The 15,878-nt window shown below is 38.4% G+C and overlaps 2 protein-coding genes across 7 annotated transcripts in view; one reads left to right on the top strand and one right to left on the bottom strand.

Annotated features, from left to right (window-relative positions):
* The window catches only part of spri (sprint), a 1,202,745-nt gene that overhangs the window by 472,250 nt on the left and 714,617 nt on the right, over positions 1 to 15,878 (bottom strand). The gene's annotated exons all lie outside the window — the stretch shown is intronic.
* LOC137249703 (protein brown-like) overlaps positions 1 to 15,878 on the top strand; it is a 77,197-nt gene that overhangs the window by 46,790 nt on the left and 14,529 nt on the right. The gene's annotated exons all lie outside the window — the stretch shown is intronic.

The following is a 15,878-nucleotide window of genomic DNA, read 5'->3' on the forward strand; positions in this document are numbered from 1 at the left end:
TTTCTCTCAGGGTGTAGACTTTTAACGAGCAGCCTTCTCGAACAGTTTTTATTTTTCGCTTCTGTATTCTACGTATTCACGTTTGTCTTCTAGTTATATGCGTGGATATGTGTGAGTAAGGACTTCTGCGCTTTTAGCTGTTGTTTACATGTATGTTAATTGGCGTTTGAGCTTTTATGCGCTCTCACTGTTGCCTTCTATACATATGTTTGTTATGGCAGAGTAATATGCGCCATTCTGAATCAAACTAAGTGTGATATCTTCTACATAAACGTCAAAATTCCAAAGTGATTGGATCACCTGATTTGTAATTAACTATCGCTATCTCATTCTGTATCTCTTTCTATCACCCGCTGAAGATAGCCATATTGAACACCCTATCAAAACTAAAAAGTAGCCATATTGAACATCCTGTCAGGCAATTGACAGATAAGATATCACACTTAGTTTGATTCACAATGATATGCGCTGTTTACATATATGCATGTGTTTGATTTCTCTTTCTTATTAAATCGATAACTTTTCGATAAAAAATAAATAAAGTTGCCGGGCAACGCACAAAATTTGCTTGATGTTTACCATAGCAACGTGTAGTTATGTGCGTTTCGGGTGATTGTCGCTTGCCCGGCCACCACACAAGCACAAAGCATCAAGCGCCATTTGTTTTGAAAATTCGTAGCATGCGGGCGTAAACATGTCATCGGATGACGATTTTTTATTGCTTATAACTGCAGTTATTTTGGCGGAAAAAAAGAACGAAAATAAAAAAAAAAAATTAAAAATTGTGGATGAAAAAATATCATATTGCTTATTTTTTTCATCACGGTTGGAATATGCTTCACACTTTATATTCCACAATGCTAGTAAGCATCCGTAGGTTTCAATAAACCGCAACGTAAAATCTTTTTCTTCCGCGATCTTGCTCATTGCACGTTCTCACAAAACTAACACATTAATGCTTGTCAAGTGGTGCTCAAAGGACAATGTCAAGTGAAACTCTTCAGATCGTTTTTGATATCCTACACTTGAACAGAGCAGGTTACCGAGCAACGGCAACGTTTGTGATGTGATTAAGAGAGTCGTACAGCTGGAGTACTAAAACCATAGGACACTCTAGCATACTAAACAGTTATAATATTCTTCCTCAATACAAAGATCACCGTACGCGTACAACAGTTGCGAACAGCAGCTTTATGGTAAACAATCCCAGCAGGGATGGATGGGTGCTGTCGGATTGGTACTATGCTGTTGGTATTTCCATATCCACCGACGATTCTAAGTTAAACGATAAGGTTGAAGGCGGGTACTTTTCAAGAGAGCTAGACTTCCAACGCTCATTCAAATACCCGATCACTGTAGTGTCTTTCAGGCAGAAGTATCAGCCATCATGTACGCCCCAGTTAGGATGGGGACCCACAATATCGGCAACGAAATCTTGACAGCCCGGCTTCCATCAAATCCCTTGGCTCTTACTAGTTCAATTCTGAAATAACACTTAACTTTTGCCGATTTCTTCAAGTGATGGCCCAGCAGAGCTATGTACACCTCACTTGGGCTCCGTCTATATTGCAGATGCACTCGCTACGCAAGGTACGGCCAGTCAGATTCTTCTTGACTAATAACGCTTAGCTATACTTCGCGCCACATGCAAGCTAATGTTAAAGGAGCACATTCACTGTGAAGTCAACGAATCACACGAATCTACATCAAGGACTTGGTAGCCTCTTCAGGTGCTCGAAATGGTTTCGAAGAGCGGAAGTAATGGAGTCATTTTGTGGTACCACATCAGGCCTCCAATATGATGCTGTTGCTGGGGCTGAAATACAAAATAACAAAGCTTTAATCAACAAACTATTTACAACTTAATAGTAGACTTGAATTCCCCAATGAAACAACACGTTAACACACTAAAATTTAATTGTTGTTGTAATTGTAATTTAAGCAACTGTTGCTCAATAGCCATTAATAATTTACCATATAGTAAGCCATTATTAAACTTTAATTGTTATGTTTTTTTTTTATTATTTTTTTATTTGTTGCATGTGCGAGTAAATTTCCTATCGCCTAACCGTCAATTATCGCAACAAACTGACGATTTTAACGGTTCAATTTTTATTTCATTGCCACACATTTTTATTGCTGTAGCGCAAAGATAACGTTTACAACAGTTACAAAAGTAAGAACAAAATGTGATATAATGTTAGTAATTACAACAATAAAGTGAAGTGCATTGTTGCCACATCAATTCAAGTTCAATGGATTGCAATTAAGGGTTAAATTGTTGCTGTTGCCAATGTGGTGTTGATGCTGCTTGCTCTCGCAAGAGTTAAGTAATCAATGACAGTGAGTGACGTGAGTTTTATGTTTTTATACCCAATAGCGCAAGCAGCAGGCATAACATATTGTAACGAATTATTTAGACTAGTTTGGGTCTAGTACTTCACAATTATACTTCACAACTAATAGCGTGTTTACATGAAATTGATTCGTTATTCCTCAGCTTGCGCTGGTTTTGTACTGTAACGAATTTAGTGCAATTCCCCCTATTTGCAATCTTCTGCTAATGTTCGTATCGCTAAACTGTTGAATAAATAACTCCAATATTGAATAATGGAAAAATGGCCTTTATTAAAGTACTTCACAATAACACTTATACTTTGCAACTAGCTTGCTTAATAACCAAATTGACTTAAATGAAACTGATCTATTGCCCGACAGATAGCGTGCTTAACTGAAACTGCCCATAGCGCCTCTACCGCTGATGCTTTTATACTCTGTGATTTCCTCGTGGCATCTTCTAGGTGTTTCCAGAATTTATTTAGTTAGTTATAAGTTTCTCAGCTACAACTACAGATGTATAATTTTTATAGCTTCTCTTATACCCGATGCGCTTGTATGTGTGAGCGACACAATCACAATTGCATACCTTTAGGAGCATTTCAGATAAGATATCTGCATGTGCTTGTGCGTTGCTCTCAGCTGCGTGTACCTACATATGTGTAGACATAATGATTGATTCGTTTATGTAGATACATAATTATTGATCTATGGATGTGCATGCAAGGCGCTGCTGAGCATCGGCTTAGAGATGGCAGCACCCCTTAGTTTTGCTAATATTCGTAACAGTACTCTATGTTACTTCGTTCGCATATTTCTCCTAAGGTCTAGACTTTTCACGAAGAGGGAACAGTTGTATCGCATACTTGGTTATTTAGCTATATGCTTGTACACTATGCAACCAACAACATTAATCTTTTCATTACAATAAAGTTCCAACTCTTTGGGACGCGGCATAGTTTGTACAATAAGGTTCCAACTCAGTGGAACGTGGCATATTTTGTACAATAAGGTTTCAATTCAGTGGAACGCGGACAGTGTTGTAGAATAAAGTTTGGGCTATGCAGGCAACTTCGTTCATCAGGCACTTTTACTATATACATACTGGCAATTTTTTCACCGCGTACATACCGGCACAATTTTATATACATTCTAAGCTCTGTAAATTGAATTATATAAAACTACAATTAAAGAATAAAAGTATTCATACAACAATAATAAGTTGAACATAAACACCAAGCTGAGTTTCCTCCTTTTTATTAATCGTGAACTGTTCCGGTGAGTTAGTATAACTTAATTTTCATTGTAATTGCCACACGAAGAGTGGAGTGCTCCTTAACCCTACCACGTGCTGCAGACAGCCATACCACATACAAAAAATTACCCCATTTACAATAGTTTTTCCACAATACCACACAATGCGTGTGTATGTGTGAGTAAGAACTTCGTCTCTTTGCTGATGACTACATATGTGTATGTGAGATCTATGATATCTTTGCTTTAAGCTGCTCGTATGTGTGTGGAACGTTCTTCGCTGCCTTGTGCATAATTGCGGCTGCTTGCAGTTTTTTGTTGTTGTGATTATTTACTAACAGCATAGTGATGTCAACATTCCCCACAATATTTCAAATTCATAAATATTTAACCATTTTCGCTTGCGGACCTTCATTGCGTTAATATTTGTGCTTCTTATTGAGAAAATTTTCTTGCTGTGTAAACATTTTGCTCACTGTATGAGGGAACCTTAAATGTCAGCGTAAGGTGTTTAAGCGTAAGGTGTTTAAGCGTAAGCGTTGGCGTAGCATTTGTAAGTGGTATGCTCTAAGGGGGATGTATGTATAATTTAAATTCATGGAGTGGTGGGAGTAGAGAATGTGCACGCAGTGTGTGGGATTAATTGGGATAAGATAATGTAACGATAGTGTGTAGTGTAAGCGTAGTCTGCAGTTTAAACTTAGTCTGTAGTGTAAACGTAGTCTGTGTTGTAATCGTAGTCTGTAGTGTAAACATAGTCTGTAGTGTAATCATTGTCTGTAGTGTAAACGTAGTCTGTAGTTGAAGCATAATGGGAGATTGGTATGCTCTTTTTGTTGTTATTGTTCTAGCGATAAGGACACTCCCCGAAGGTTTTGGGGATGTTATCAATGTTGGTGGTTCTTTGCTGGATATAGATCCGGTACGTTCCAGTAAAAAGCACCATTAAGGTGCTAGCCCCAACATCTGGGGAGCGATTAATATGACCACATTTAACCCTCTAGGCCATACCGCCAATTTGTTCCGGTTATCGATGAATTAGGGGTTCATTTCGACGTTATATGGGCGTGTTATACATTTCTCATCGATTTGTTATTGGTGTGCTATCGACTACGTATAGACGAGTTATCAATTTTTGTCGAAATGTTATAAATTTTCCTTCGATGTCCAAGGGTAGCAATCTTTTATCGGTTTCTTATTGATTTATTATCAAAAAGTTGTCGATTATTTATCAAATATGTTATCAGTATATTATCGATTTTTAATCGAAGGGTTATCGATTTTGTATGGGCGTGTTAACGTTCTCATCGATTTGTTCTCGGAATTTTGCGATAAATTAACGAAAGGTTATCAACGCATTATCAAATATTATTGGTTTTTTGTCGGAACGTTATTTGTTTGTTTCAAAAAGCTATCGATTTGTTACCGATATGAAATCGATATGAAATCGAATTGCTATATTCGTATTATCAACTTGTTACGAAAAATTTATCATTACTTTATCAAAAGTTTTTCGTTTTTTCTACCGAAAACTTATCGATTTGTAGCGAAATCTTCTCAATCTGTTATCGGAGTGCTATCGATGATGGTTTGTTATGAAATTAATACCGATAAGACTTTAATAAAACCGATGACACATCTGTATGCCGTCGATTGCAAGCCGATAAGAAGCCAATAAGAAGCCGTTGACTGGGAGATAACTAGCCGATAACAAACCGATAACTCAATGATATTTTTCCGATGATTCTCTTCTTAAATAACCAGAATTTTTTAGTTACTAGTAAAGTTTCCACTGTAGTGGTTTAACTTCAATTGTTTGGTACGCAAAACCCAAAGTGCCAAAAACTCACTACTGGGTATATAGAGTGTATTCAAACCGAACATATGTATGTTTTGTTTGTAAATTATTTCCATTTATTATCAAGCAACAGTTTGAAATGTACTTAAAGGGGTGTGGATGTGCACATTTTTGCTAATTTAGCGATGTGCCAATGCGTAATCGACTAATGATTTGTTCGACTGATGGCAACTTGTTAGAGTTGTCGCTATAATTTACGAAGTAAGCGTGGGCGGCTAAAACTGTAGTTGTATTTACGAGAAAGTGGCAATGAGCGCACATGTCAAATAGCATTTAAATCATTCACAATTGATTGCTGATTATTTTAGCTGCTGCGTAGGAGTTGATGAAACAGTTGTTGTTGCATTTGTGACTGATGTTGCTGTGTATGCTACTAGTGTGCCACATTAGGTTTATTGCACGGTAGATGCTGCAACACGCGCGTAAAAATTAATGCCAACCCACTCATTTGCGCGTTTACTTATGTGGCATGCAACATCACATGCAACAAATAAATTGCAATTTCCATTAACGTGATATTTATTGTTTTTTTGTAAAAATTTTGTTCTTTGAACAGATGCACCACATGCCAAATGTTTGTGTAGCACTTAAAATTCCAATAAATAATCACTTTGCAACATGCAACAAATGCAATGCGCCTATTTAAGCAGCCAATAGCGCTGAAAAGCATTAAAACGCTAAAATTTATTATTGCAATGTGGCAAGCAATAAGGAAATAGCATTCCAGAAATGCGTTCAGTGCCATCCAACCTTTGGTGATTATTTTTGTTATTGCTATTTGCAGTAGTGACCCCAATTGGCATTCGTGCAACATCCCACATCATAATCGCACTTGCATTTTTAGTTAGTAAATTTATAGTAAATTCCATTGACGTTGGCAGCACTCACCTTTTAGTTTATGGGTAGCACTTTTGTTTACAACAAAAGTTTGTGCTATAATATTTGTGGTTGTTGTGATCAGACTGCATATGAGCTTTAGCGCTCCTACCAGGAAAGCTCCTGAATGCAAGTTTTAAGCATTATTTTCCATGGATTACCAAATGAGTTTGTTCGGTAAAACTTCTCCCGGCAATGTATAGAACTAGCCGGACCCGTGCGCATCCTGCGCAACAAAATATAAAAGTCTCATATCAAATATCAACAGAAATCAGCTGTTCTCTCAATTATTTATCTATAAAAGCTTACATGCGCTTGCGCTGCCATCTGGCGAATGTTAGCAACTGCCGGTAATGCAGTGTTAGCTCTAATCCAATATTCACAATAGTTTATTTCTAACAAATTATTTTAATAAAGTATAGCTGAAAAAGCACTACGACTAATAACGCTCAAAGCTCGCTAATAGTACGAATCTCTATCTTTACAACCGAAACTTTATTTATAGATTTGGATTCCAAATATGATCGAAAAAGGGACCTGCACATAAAAACAGCAATTAGAAAAAATATATAAGATAAGAGAGAAAGACCGGTTTGGTAAGGTTCATTTTATCAAAGGTTCAGGTATTACTTTGGTGTATAAAAGGGATCCCTTAAACTGCCGTAAATACAATATTTATATGCTTAAACATTTAATACATACACGCCTCAGGTATGAGAAGGATAGCAGCGTTTCATTTTAAAATAGTAGGGCAGCAAACAGAGAGGTCACTTGGGTGTATCGGTATACAACAGGCAAAGTCGGGCTTGGTAGCTACCGGTTAGTACCGAAACGGCAAATTTTTGCTAAATCTGAGTTGTAGTACCGAGTTGCGAGCTCGCCGCAACTATAAATCGAAAAAACTTGAGCTGAAGTATTGAGCGACAGATTCACCAACACAAGCGATCAACAACAGGTCCCCCAGCGGGTTAGGGGCCTTAGAATATACCCAAGGTAGATATGCCTGCCGTAAGAGGCGAGTAAAATACCAAATTGATTCAAGAGGCTATGTAGCGCCACCCTTTCAAGATGTTGCCAGCTCAATATATAGCTTCTCCAACCCAATTGGCAACCTCACCTACCCGTGGCGAATCCTGTTTCTTTAACAGACAAGGCTCTGTCTACCCCAAGTTCCTTATGGATCTAGGGGGTGGGAGGGCGGTATGGCGTAGAAGGTTTCATGTGGTCATACCAAATCATTCCTGAGATGGTCGGGCTAGTACCATTATGGTGCTTGTTACCGGAACGTACCGGATCTGTATCCGGCAAAGGACCATCAACATCAATAACACTCCTCAAGGCCTTCAGGGAGTATTCTTATCTCTACAACAACAACAGCAACCATAACATCAACAACAGCTTTTTACATCCCAAATCTCCCTACCCCACCAAAGGAAATTAACATTGTTGTCTACGCCGATGACTGGACGATAATGTCAGCAGGTCACAGCTCTTTTATTTACGGGAAAAGGTGTAAAAGCTAAAAACGACAGTGTTGCAGTAGTTTCATCTAGCGTAACTTGGCACTACTACCGACCAACCCTTCGGCGGACAGCAATATTGGGCACCGCCACCACCATTCAAAATTCCTCACGTCGCTCATTGAAAGCACTTGGAGCAAAGAAACAAAACGCCCTCATAGCTACTTATTAATTGGTTGGCCAGTCGCTTGTGTGCTACGCGTCTCTGATTTGGTCGCCGAGCTTAAAAAAAATACACTGGAAGAGCCTGCAGGACTGTCAAAATGCCGCGCTCAGAACTGCCACGGGATGTCTTCTTATGTCACCAGAATAATATCTACAAAGTGAGGCGGGGATACAAAAGTAGAGGAACGAAATGCTGAACAAATAGCTTCTATTAAATACTGAGAATAAAAGCGGACATCTCTGCGAGCACAATGGAGAAATCCGGCAAACGAGAATTCAGTTTTTTGAACTTTATTAGCTCTAAAAGCACTCAGCCTCATATGCAAAGTTTGTTTAAAGTGTCCAATAACCGAATCCTACACGACATTCTGGCGCAAATTCGATCTGGATACTGTAATAGGCAAAACTCTTAGGTATCCAGCCATAATCCGGCGTGGATAGAATCGCGGGGTAAAATTTCTAAGCTCATATGCAAATCCTACGACGTTATACTCACAAATTGGCACATATCTCTCAAGGGACAAGACTTAAGGTTCACGATGGGCATACTTACTGGACACTGCCTTTTAGTGTCATGCTTATCGTCAGTAACAGCAGATGTAGGAAGTACTAGCTGCAGGCGGAAACAGTTGTGCACGTTCTGTGTTCGTGTCCTGCTCTCGCGAGGTCAGCGCTCCAGCTACTAGGGGCGGCAGATATGCAAAATCTTAATGCAGCGATTGGGCTTGGTCCAATAATATTTCTAGTGCTTGCCAAGAAGACAAAGTTATTCTAAAATGCAAGTCCTGGTGCCTGATTAAGGTTTTTCTATTGGTCTTCAAACAAACTCTGGTAGCACTATGGACACATAGTCTTGGCCAGGTCTCTTTTGACCGGACATTTCAACCTAACCTAACCTAGATATCCAGTATGAGCCCCAACGTAACCAATGCATGTGCTGCGATATTTCCAAGAACAAACCAACCACTGATGTCAAAAGACACTGAGGCAATTTGTAAGTGAGCCTTCCTATTAAATGGGACGAAGCACTGCTACAAGGGGAAGAAAAAGGTTACTCTGAGAGTGTTCGAGAGAAAAATTCTCAGCTTTTAGGGGCCGTTACGCCTTGGCGAAGTCGAGCACCCAAGAAGATTAAGTAATGAGCCGTTCCAACTTTAAGCACACAACAATTTGCCTTGTTATTCGAATGATGATGTTCTTGCAAAGAAGGTATTCGTGGAACCCGCCTGTGGAAGCAATTGAAGAGCCCGGCCCACTCCGCTGGATTACCAGGTAGAAAGATATTTAAATTCCAACTGCCAATTACCAATCAGCGCTAGTTAGCCCAACAAAGAGGAGAATTGCGCAACTTGTTTGTAAGGCAAAAACCGCTAAGACACCCTTTAAAGGGTTTTTAGCGCAATTTATAGCTTATTCAACAGCTCCTCATGGAACTAGGGCTTGGGCAGCATGGCGTAGAAGGTTCAATTTGGTCATAAGAATTCGTTCCCAAGATGGTCGGGCTTGTACCTTAATGGTGCGTGTTACCGGAAAGCACCAAATTGATATCCGGCAAAGGACCATCCAAATGAATAATACTCCCCAAAAGCTTCGGGGAGTGTCTTTATCGCTACAAAAAACCATAATAAAACCATCTAAACTATTAAGCGTCAATTAAGTTAGTGAGTCTCTTGAGAGGCAATTTCCTTTGCAGCGTGCTTAAAGTAGGTTATACGCAAAAATCTGCTCATGTAAGACACCGTTGAAAACTCACCAGAGTAGCAAAAGAGCAGAGCTTTCAACTTCAATTTATGCGATATTTTGTTAAACATAATATTTATGTATTTCGTGCTTAGCTACTATGCAAAATTAGTTCAAGTGGCGTGACCAGACACCCACTTCGTCATCCTCTACCTTTAAGCTATCATCACTGTTTACAATGCACCTTGCCACTGGCTGTTTTAAGGCAATAACTAAAGAGTTTGCAAAAACATTAAACAACTCGAGTTTTCGGATGTTGGGTACTTGTCAGCGCGCTTCAGGTGGGAGAAGAAAAGGAAAGGTAAAGGAATGCAACTTCAGCCGCAGGCGAACAATTATGATTTGTACAAAATTCGTTTGATGGCTTGAAGTGTAAAGGGAAATAAGAAGTTTGAGGAGCAACATTTTTGTGACGCAGAAGGATATACATACAAGCATAATAATATTAAGAATGAGCAAACAGAAGGCTAGTTAAATATTTTTATGAAAATTTTAATATTAAAGAAAAAATAATATAAAGGAAAAAAAAATTTGGTTATTCCCTACTACATCCTCCTTACAATTAATCGTGGGTTTTATTATACTTTACACATAATTTTTCTTTTTTATTAATCTATGCAGTACTCCTACAATGTTTTAGCTGCATTTGCTCTGCGTTAATGACTTTTTGCCAGCTCATTTGTTTTATGTTGCAATTTATTACTTTACTGTTCCCAAAGGATTAATTCATAAATTCGAAAGTGCATGATATGAGTCAAAGCTGAAGAATAGTTAGTGAGTTAAATAACTTACGCTCAACGCAATATGAATATTTGCCGTCATCCAGTGAGTTTTACAGCTCCGGCTCACGCTCAATTCTCACGGGAATGCTATGGATCATTGAGAGACTTGAGAAGCAGATGTCGTGATATTTTCGCACACGTGAAATGTGATAGGTAGATGTCGCCGTTTCATTTAACTCATACGGCGAAAGGCTAAGCAGCGATATCTATTTTTGAAAAAGTAGGTTAATTAAAGGCAGCGTTGCCATTCTAAAAACAAGTAACTAACAAATTATCTGGCTCACAAATTGAACCAGACTTCTATCTGGATTTATCTGGCTCAAATCGTTGTTGTTGCATTTACATACAAAATTATTTATCTGGCTCAGGCTCTTTGCCACCGGATGATGTCTATTTTGTCATCAAGCAATGAGTGAGACAGAAAATCAGCTGCCAACAGCCATCAGCATCATTGTTCTATGCCAGTGCAGCACAATGCCGCCAGAGCTTTGAATACAAATGTGTGTAACTTTTTTTATACCCAGCTGTACTTTTACACAGGGTATTATAACTTTGATTGGCCAACAGTTGGTTATACACTGTATAATATACAGGTATATAGGAGTCGAGATAGATATAAACTTCCATAAATCATCGGTATCGCAATAAAAATTAGCTTAAGCCACGTCCATCCGTCCGTCTGTACGTCTGTCCGTCCGCTAACGCGATAACTTGAGCAAATATTGAGATATCTTCACCAATTTTAGACATAGAATAGATTGCTATGGAAAATGAGCGAAATTGGACGATAACCACGCCCACTTTTTCGATATCGAATATTTAAAAAAATGGAAAAAATTAGTTAATTCAAAAACGAATACCGGTAAGCTAATGAAATTTGGTGGTGGATTGGTTTTATAGCGCAAAACACAAATTCCAAAAAATTTTGGAATATGGACGTGGCACCACATTTAGAAGAACAAAATTTGGAAGTTTAACAAGACGCAAAACAAAAGCCGTTAAAGATGTTACATTGCAATTTGGCAGAGACACTATTCTTGCCAAATTCTATAAACTGCGTGAAGATAATCAAAATCGGGTAAAGAACAGTGGGCGGGGTCCTAGAGGTATAAACTTAACGAAGTTTGCAATAACTCTATGGTATTTAACTACATTTGACTGTTATTCTACCTCAGTATTGGTATGGTTGAGGTTAAAACAAAACTTAAACAAATTTTGAAAATGGGCGTGACCGCCCGTTTTTCTGTTACTCCTTCCAAAATACTTTTAATCCCATAAGTAGAACAAAAATCTCCCAATCCGAACGAAATTTGGCATACAAATTTTTTTCAAAGCTACAACTGTTTGCTCTGAAAATGAGCGAAATCGTCTGAAGACTACTTCTACTTTTTATACCCAGCGTTTCAGGTGCACAGCTGGCTATGTGATGTTCGGTTTCACACGAACTTAGGCTTTCTTACTTGCTGCATTGGTATTTGTGTACAGGAAGAATGGAGAAGAAAATTTGAACGGAGAACTTACACATAAGATGTTTGAAGTACAAGCGAAACTGATTCGCTGTTTGCTTTACTGTATCATACGACATGTTGGTGAACGCCAAATAGTTTTCCGAAGCTCTAAAAAGATCTCGAGTGTACCACTGTTCTATGCAGAAATGCAATTGAAAATTTCTTCTTCTAATTATTCGATAAGAATTAAACAACCCATTCAATTGCAAAGTACAATAGTTATAGCATTGGCGATTCAACACCACGACTGTCGGCTGAATCAATCATTAGCAGAGTTGCCAGTGCGATTCTTTTCAAGCACGCTTGATTCTTTATGTACTCGCTCAGAACTTAATTATCACTTCTGGATATTTTAATCAGAATGCTTACAATTATCAACGGAAAAGGGAACTGGAGCTGGAATCTACTCAAAGCATCTGCAGGTTAATAAACTGTGCCGACTTCCTGACTTATGCAGTGTCTTCTACGCGGAAGTTTATGCCATAGAGAGAGCATCCAGGCTGCTCCATGATAGTACGCTTACAGACATCAATGTAACGTTCTTTGTCGGCAGCCAGGTCGCCTTAAAGGCATTAGAATCCCACGTGATAAAGTCAAAATTCGTACGGAGATGTTGGGCCCCGCTGGCGTCCATAAGTCACCTAAATGTCTCCCTTTGCTGGGTGCCGGAGAATAAATTTGCAGATGAGAAAGCCAGAAAAGGTTCAAAAATGGACATAAGCGAGGCGTGCAGTTCAGTACGACCAGCACAGGGTGATTTCCTAAGGAAAATCGTGGTAGGACAACGGACCCGGTGTGAATCAATTGTGATGATTACGAGGTCTCAAGGTTCTTTTGGCCATGTTAGGGTAGAAAGGGAACTAGCTTAGCTTTTAAACTAAAGAAATGCGAATGTTTAGGCGCGCATCATAGGTCACTGCGCTATTGCACCAGCGCTCCGGCGGTGGCTATTTGAGTAACTTCCCGTAGAGCTAGATTCTTGAAAGTAAGAACATACTTCAGAATCCCTGGAAAATGCAACATGATGGAAATGAATTTTCGCTAGGTGGTCCAAATATCGTGAAAATTCATTGTCCGAACTTTAAATTTTGCTTTCGAGTTTTACGGAACTTTCCGATAACCCAGTGACCTGAAATATACAACATAACTACGAGTTAAATTACTCAGTAACATGTAGGATAAAGGAGTTGTTAAAGTAGGTTAGGAATCGAGACATTTGGAGGTATTAAAAAGCGCATTTAGAATTCTGAAATCTTGCGAACGATTTCTAAATAACTACTCATTGAGCTAAAAACAAGAAACCTTACACATAGTTCCGGGTACCTTCACAATGCAACGAAAGGGGAAAATAATAGCTGTGTTTTTTCCTATATACGTTTACGCTTAAACTTTATATGGACTGCTAAGCGACAAACTTTAAATACACCTCTGAAATTGCTACGCATAAAATTAGTACTACTAAATTTCAATACGCATTATACTCAGATGTAACTGAAATATGTGTCCATGTTTCACCCTCCGCACTAATTCCATGTATTCTATGCGCGTCCACAATCTATCACAATTGATTAAGCTATTTGTTATACACAGAAATACAACAGAGGGTTGTGTCTTCGCGTTTCGGTACACCCTGTAGCTGTAGCTGTAGCTAGTTGTTTAACCACTGCCGCTAGATGGGTCTCCTAAGCATTATCTAAGCGAGGATAGGCGTTTTTTTTTCACGCGCAAACGAAACGTATACGCGTGTAAAAAAAAAACACGGCTAATAAGAAGATAAGCAATATGTAAGTACTTTCTTTATATAAATGGACCAGAAGAAACAAAAAATGTATCTTTAAACAAAGACATAATAGTTGATGTTTTTACATGTATATACATATGCACTAAATCTTTATATGGACTGCCAAGTGCATACCTTTATCCACACTTGTGAAATTGTTGCGCAGAAAATTAGTACTGCTAAATTTCAAGATGCATTATACTCAGTTGAAACTGAAATGTGTCTACATTTATCTCTATACTATTCTCCACTTCTATGACCGAGGGGTGTGTATCCACAATTCAGCTGTTGGTTATACGCTATGACCAACAGAGGTGCGTGTCTCCGGCTTTAAGCATAACCCGTTTTGTAGTTATTTAACAACTACCGCAAGTCTTCAATAATTGTCGCTAGATGGAAACAGTATGTAAGTGATCATAAGCGTTTTTGTTTAGCCGTAAATGTATATACATGTTAGAAAAACACAGGTCATTTTATTGAACTTTGATTGATTTTAACATAACCACTGTAAAATTTGTATGAGGACCAAAAATTAGATGTGCAGCGCACATTTTCGGACTTGGGTTATATCGAAAGTCTATTTATTGCACTCCTCCTTTATATGTATCAATGTTCAATAAGATTATGTATGTCTTTGCTTAAAGATGCATATTTTGTTTCTTCTGGTCCATTTATATAAAGGAAGTACTTAAAAACTTTTAATCTCCTGGAGATCGCAAATGTTATCACCGGTGCCTTGTTTTGTCTACATTATTATAAAAACTTTATCAGATCTAGCCACTTGTAGCCAAAAATATTTTGACTTAATTTATACATAATTGCTGTGCTTTTTTTACATGTTTATACAACTGCATTCGTGTGTAAAAAATCATCATCATCAGTTAGATAATGTTTTGAGACTCATCTAGCGGCAATTATTGAAGACTCGGGGCAGTGGTTAATAACTCGCTAAAAAACGGGTTGTGCTCAATAGCGGAGACACGTAACTCTGCTGGTCATACTGTATAACCTATAACTGAATCGGTTGCAATGACTAGTGGACGCACACAATTTTCTGTCATAGAAGTGGAGATTAGTGTAGAGGTAAAATGGAGAGAAACATTTCAATTGTGACTGAATATAGTGTATACTGAAAGTTAGCAGTACTAATTTTTGTCGCAACAATTTCATAGATGCAGATAAAGTTTTGTGCTTAGCAGTGCACATAAAGTTTAAGTGCAAATGTATATACATGTAAAAAAACTAAACATAGCTAATGTTATGCATATTCTATTTGTCTTTAAAATCCCTTTGTTGTTGTTGTTGTTGTGATAAGGACACTCCCCGAAGGCCATGGGGAGTGTTACCGATGTTGATGGTCCTTTTCCGGATGCAGATCTGGTACGTTCCGGTAACATAAGCACCATAAAGGTACTAGCCCGACCATCGCGGGAACGATATGGTAGGACCACATGAAACCTTCTGGGCCATACCGCCCTCCCACTCCTTAGATACATCAGGAGTTCGGGGGCGCCAGAGCCTCGGCTGTTAATGAAACAGGATTCGCCACGGGTATGTTAGGTTGACAATTGGAGAAGCTACATATAGCGCTGGCAACCCCTTGAGAGGGTTGCGCTACCTTGAACCAATGGTATTTTAGTCGCCACTTACGGCAGACATGCCTATCGCGGGTATATTCTAAGCCCCCTAACCCGCTGGGTTTAATATAATGGCTGTTGGTCTTGGCAAAATTTTCAGGTTAATCCATTAAGAAGGCACGGAATCTTTTGAAAAAACCAAAGCTCTATTTAATCTTTCAAAAAAACAAATATACATATGATAAGCTGCTACAACAACAACATAAGCTGCATAAGGGCGTTTATTTAATGTATAACTGGAATTAGATAAAATATTTTCTGCAGTAGAATAACAACTCATACACCAAATTTTCAGAGACCGTATATAATATTTATATTTTCGAAATTTTAATTTAAAAAAGTCAGATAAAGATAGCTTGGCTCGTGAGGTATGCGTGATCTAAGGCGAATGCCTGACTAAGAAATGGAATGCTTTTAGAAG

This window comes from Eurosta solidaginis, chromosome 4 (genome assembly GCF_040869045.1).
Source record: "Eurosta solidaginis isolate ZX-2024a chromosome 4, ASM4086904v1, whole genome shotgun sequence".
NCBI lineage: Eukaryota > Metazoa > Arthropoda > Insecta > Diptera > Tephritidae > Eurosta > Eurosta solidaginis.